Source organism: Eriocheir sinensis, chromosome 4 (assembly GCF_024679095.1).
Source record: "Eriocheir sinensis breed Jianghai 21 chromosome 4, ASM2467909v1, whole genome shotgun sequence".
Lineage (NCBI taxonomy): Eukaryota > Metazoa > Arthropoda > Malacostraca > Decapoda > Varunidae > Eriocheir > Eriocheir sinensis.
Genome location: NC_066512.1, coordinates 26774213 through 26780212, shown reverse-complemented (window position 1 = coordinate 26780212; position 6000 = coordinate 26774213). Strand labels below are relative to the sequence as shown.

At 47.8% G+C, this 6000-nt stretch overlaps 1 long non-coding RNA gene across 1 annotated transcript in view; it reads left to right on the top strand.

The window, feature by feature from the left end:
* Positions 1–6000, top strand: part of LOC126981399 (uncharacterized) — a 28070-nt gene that overhangs the window by 21230 nt on the left and 840 nt on the right. The window lies entirely within an intron of this gene.

The window sequence follows — 6000 nt, the reverse complement described above, 5'->3', positions numbered from 1 at the left end:
TCTTTCCCTTCCATATCCTTATCTTCATCTTAATTGAATAAGGCATAATCACTCCTACAAGCCTCCGTGGTGCAGTAATTATCACGCCTAGCTACGAATCCACGGTCCGAGTTCGAATCCCAGTCAGGGCAGTCGATTCACAGCCCACGTAACTGTTCATTGTTCCTCTCGGGCTGGTGGAGAAATGGGTACCTGGGGAAACTTGGGGATGGTAAACTGTGGGTACCCGGATTTGTCGCTGGCTCTTTGTCCCCGGGTAATGGGCAAAGGTTTGTTGTGAAGGAGGTGAGCCGCTTAAATTATACCTCCAACCTTACCTGTACTCTTATATCACTCGCCGGTCAGCGTATTCCCTATCTATCTACTGGTATTTGGCGCCCACTCTTGAGCAGGGCAGGTTATGTTTGGTTATTTAAGGTTAGGGTTAGATGGAGTTATTCAGGATAATTCTGAGTGCGAGTCACAATGAGAGTATTTTCCAGAACACCCCGAGGTTAGTTTCGAAGCTACAGTCGAGCGTCTTCACTCAGGGACCACAGGTAGGCGGTGGCTGAGTGGTAGCGTAATGGACGACGCGGGTTCGAATCCCCACGCCGCCACCTCGGATTTTTCAGTCACCGCCGAGTGGCTTAAAACTACCCACATGGTGTCCTGAAGATACCCATCAACCCGGACTCAAGAGGAAACCGTCCAAGTGAATCAAGAAGGAGTTCCGGGGGGCAGCATGAGCCAAGAGAAGATGGCGCCACTATAAACACCTGCCTGCGCCATGACGGGCTGGGGCCGACTACCATCTAGGCTCCTCAAGAAAGCCTACCGGCGCTATAGGCGTACACGTAAAAAAAAAGAAAATGTCTGTAGAGCGAATGGGAGTATGCTGCGCGTCAAGTCTCGGGTTGGATGTTCAGACACTTTCACCTCTGACATCAACTATTTCTGAAGTCCAAAAAGGAGATCAGTCGGGTTCTTATGTTTTTTTTCTTAGGAGCTTGGTACAGGAGGAGGATCAAACTACCACAAGGGCCACTAAACCACCCCCGGAAATGCCCACTAGTCCTACAAAAACCGTGTCAGATATGTGTGCTTGGGCGCCGAAATGTTTTGACCTCAGCTCGACCGGGTAGCGGCGAAGTCTTGCTCCACTGGCATCAAGTAAACACGGGAGATATTTGACAGCGCTGACCACGCGAAATTGCTCCCGACACGCAGAGAGAGAGAGAGAGAGAGAGAGAGAGAGAGAGAGAGATGTAAGTATAACGGACTGCCAATTATGGGGAGAGCGAGGCAGCGGCGCCGAGACAGACTGACAGGACCTTTCTTTTTATAGTTTCCTTTTTCCCAATTAGTGCTGACAGATCCTGGAGGAGAGAGAGAGAGAGAGAGAGAGAGAGAGAGAGAGAGAGAGGAGTGGAATATAATGACTGTGAACGCATGAACTGGCTATGGAGGAAAAGGCAATAAAACAAATGATTGTGTAGTGAGGTAGGGTAAAGGGGGGCTGGGGGGGGGGGAGCACGTGCTATAGCTGCGCGTGGCCTCGGTGCTCATCTCCGTCGCATTGGCCCTTGTAGTGTAGTGAACAGTGGGGCATAGTGACTGAACTCAAACTAAAACAACAACAACAACAACAACAACAAAATACAAATAAAATAAATACGTGATAAACAATGGAATATCAGCGAACATACATACACACTTACACACATACATACATACATACATACATACATACATACACGACAAATAGCCTACTGGGTGAGACTGGCCTTGCTTTGGATAGGCAGAAATACAGGAAAACAAAGCAAATACCGAAAGAGAAACACACACACACACACACACACACACACACACACACACACACACACACACACAATTAAAGACCCGTTGAAGAATCACTAAATCGGCTTATCGCTCGTCCTTTTTTTTGTAAGCAAGAGAGGAAGCACTAGGGTAAACAAACAAACAAACAACAAACAAACACGGTAACTAAAGAAAAAATAAAAAGAAAGGAGGAAATTGGTCACAGATGAAGGAAGGCTGTTTCAGAGTTTACCAGCGGAAGGGATGAAAGACCGGAGATACTGATTAACTCTTGCATAAGGGATTTGGATACGTAGAATAACGATGAGCTAATGGTCGGTATTGTTAGGCGCTCCCTTCTCCTGCATCCATCATTTCTAAAGGCAAAATAAGAGGTCAAACGCGTCTCCATGGGTGTTTGTTTACGTTCACGGTATAGAGGAAGGGTCAGACTACCACCAGGGTCCTAAAACTACCCCTGGAAATGCCCACAAATCCCACGAAAGCCTTGTTAAATGTATGTGCTTGAGGGTCGGAAGGTTTAAGAATATGACCCAATGCTTCATCTATTGGTCTTTATTTCGTAACTCGCTGCTTCTCTTCTATCGTGTTGGTGTGTCTTCCTAAAAGCTCCCCCACTTCCTTATTTGCTTTCTTTTGTTTGTTTTTCCTTCTTTCTTTCTCTTTTTTTGCATACCTCCTCCTCCTCCTCCTCTCCTTCCTCCCATATGCCTCCTATTCTTCCTCTTCCTCCGCCTCCTCTTCCTCCTCATCCTTCGTTGCCTTCTCCTCTTCCGTCTCCTCTTCCTCCTCCTCCCATATGCCTCCAATTCTTCTTCTTCCTCCGCCTCCTCTTCCTCCTTGTTATGTATGCCTCTTCCTCCTCATCCTTCGTTGCCTTCTCCTCCTCCTCCTCCTTCCATATGCCTCCAGTTCTTCCTGCGCCTCCTCTTCCTCCCTGTTCTGTATGCCCCTTCCTCCTCCTTCGTTGCCTCCTCCTCCTCCTCCTCACTTCATCTCCTTCTCCACCTTCCTCCTCCACCACCTTCCCCACCTACACATATCGTTTACGGGGAGGTAGGATGTTAGGTTAAGGACGTGTATGTGTCCTGTCTCATCCTCTCCCTGCGTCCTTGTCAGCTGTCCGTCAGTCCGTTCCTGGAAGGCCTTGAACTGACGCGCCGATCATTTGTCACTGTCAGGAGGTGGAGGAGGAGGAGGAGGAGGTAGAACATATCAAGCCATTAGCCAAAGCGGTTTCTCTTAACCATGGCGGCGCTCACTGACTAGAGTCCGGGTTGATAGGTGGTCTTCAGGATACCACTCGGCGGTGACTGAAAAATCCCAGGTGGTAGCGTGGGGATTCGAATCGACGTTGTCCATGGCGTGATGAATGCTGGAGAGCCGCGTTCCATAGCCTGGGGCCTCGGACTAGGAACGAACGTGCACCGCAGTATGTGTTGGTGTGAGGAATATATAGGTTGTCCTGCTGTTCTGTTGTGTACTTACTCCGTGTCACCTCAGTTGTGGTATAGCAAGTGCAGGAACCACTCTGGATACATCTTACATTTTATCTTATACACAGTTACAGCAACATCAAAAACTATCTTCTTGTCCATTTTATTAAGCCAGTTGAATCGTGTTATAAAGGGGGTAGCGGGAAAGGAAGGGAAGGAAAAGGAAGAGAAGAGAAGGGTAGGGAAAGGAAAGGTTAGTTAAGGGTTGGGTAGGGAAAGGGAAGGGAAGGGAAGGGAAGTTAAGGGTTGGGTAGGGAAAGGAAGGGAAGGGAAAGGAAAGGAAGGGAAGGGAAGGGAAGGGAAGAGAAGTTAAGGGTTGGGTTGGGAAAGAATAGGAAAAGGAAAGGGAAGGGAAGGTTAGACAATGGAAGGGAAGGGAAGGTAAGAGAAGTTAAGGGTTGGGTAGGGAAAGGGAAGGGAAAGGAAGGGAAGGGAAAGGAAAGGAAGGGAAGGGAAGGGAAGGGAAGGGAAGAGAAGTTAAGGGTTGGGTAGGGAAAGGGAAGGGAAAGGAAGGGAAGGGAAAGGAAAGGAAGGGAAGGGAAGGGAAGGGAAGGGAAGTTAAGGGTTGGGTAGGGAAAGAATAGGAAAAGGAAAGGGAAGGGAAGGTTAGAAAAGGGAAGGGAAGGGAAGGGAAGGAGGAACAGGTTAATGAGGTGAGGGAGAGAACATTACCTGGGCGTGTGAATTTACCTTAATTACACCTTGAAAGGGAAAGGAGAAGGATGGGAAGGGATGGTTACGGTGACAGGCGACATGACCCTACAACCTCCGCCTCCTCCTCCTCCTCCTCCTCCTCCTCCGCATCATCATCATCATCATCATTCTCTTATATCGTCGCCTTCCACTCCTCCTCGCCCTCTTTCTCCATCTTCCTCCTTCTCCCTCTCGTCCTCCTTTTCTCCTCCTCCTCCCCCTTCTCCTCCTCCTCGTCATCATCATCATCATCATCATCATCATTCTTTTCTATCGTTGCCTTCCACTCCTCCTTTCCCTCTTTCTCCATCTTCCTCCTCCTCCTCCTCCTCCTAGTAAGCGACCCCGACCTCATTCGCGACTGTGAAGTTGGTGAAAAAATTAACGGTTGCGATCACCACTTAATCCGTTTCAATGTCAACATAAGTCACAAACTCGTAGACAATCCGTCAGTGATACCAGAACACAAAAAAGCAAATTTCAACCTAGCCCGTGAGCTGCTTCCCCCTGCGACCTGGGACCAACTTCACCTAACCGACAATACAATCGACAACGTGTGGAACAACTTCAAAGATAAGCTTTTGGAACAATCTTCCTTCAGAAGTAGTAAATGCGAATACTGTCAACTCCTTCAAATATAGAATCGACCGTCACTTCGCTGCGTTGGGAGAAAACTGCTTTCATCTGCTCCTCAATATCGAGGTGCTTTTATCTGCTCCTCAATGTCGAGGTGCTTTCATCTGCTCCCCAGGCCCCAAGTGGCTGTCGAGCAGATTAAATCACCAAAGCAGGCAACCTCGTAATGAGCCAATAGGCTTTCTGTTGTTTGCATTTCCATGTTTCCATGTTTCCATGTTTCCTCCTCCTCCTCCTCCTCCTCCTTTTCATCTTTCTTTACACTCTTTCTTTTCCTTTTCTTCCTCCCATTTTTCTTTCTCCTTCTTCTCTTCCTAATCTTCCTCCTTCCCCTACATGTTTTCCATTCTTCTTTTCATTCTCCTCTCTATCTCTCTCTTCCTACCTCCATTTCTTTCCTTTCTTCTTTCTCCAACATCAGAGAGAGAGAGAGAGAGAGCAGGAAGGTGGGGGAAAGAAAGGTGAGGAGAAGGAGGAAATATGGAAACATGGACGAGCAGGCAGCAGAAAGCTTATTGGCTCATTGCGAGGCTGCCTGCTTTCAGTGATTTCAATCAATCCGTCAGCCACAGGAGTGGCTTGCGGGAAGGATTGAAGCACTTCTGTACGTACTCGTGGGAACGTTTAGTTCACTGCCGACGCAGCAAAGTGACGGCCAATGTGATTCTTAAAGGAGTTGATTGTTTCCGCACTAACCACCCCTGCAGGAAGGCTGTTCCATTGGCGGACGACTCTGTTCGAAAAATAACTCCTGCCGATATCCGTAATGCATCGCTTGGCTTAAATTGTTTTACCGTTGTTTCTTTGTTCGCGGGTTAGTTTGTAGCGTGAAGAGTTTGGAGTGATCAACATTGCTGAACTTATCAGGTACTTGAAGACTTATATCAGGTCTCCGCGCAGTCGTCTCTTTTCCAACATGAAGAGTTTGAGTCGCTTGAGTTTTTCTTCGTAAGGTTGCGTTCTCAATGATGGTATTATTTTCATTGCGCGTCACTGTACTCTCTCGAGTAGTTCATTGTGGAGGAGGAGGAGGGGGAGGGGGAGGGGGAGGAGAGCAGTTACCTGTTACCTGCTCGCTCACACACCTGCAAGTCTCGCTCTGATTGCACCTTGCGGCCACGAAGGTGTGTTGTGTTTGTTTGTGTGTGCGTGCGTGAGCTGTGTGTGTGTTTGTGTGTGTGTGTGTGTGTGTGTGTGTGTGTGTGTGTGTGTGTGTGTGTGTGTTTGGCTTGTAAACTTTATCTATCTATTCATCTGTTTATCTATTAATTCATCTATGTCTGTCTATCTACCTATCTGTTTATCTATATTTATTTACATGTGTTCAAGTATGGCTATCTGTCCATCTGTCCGT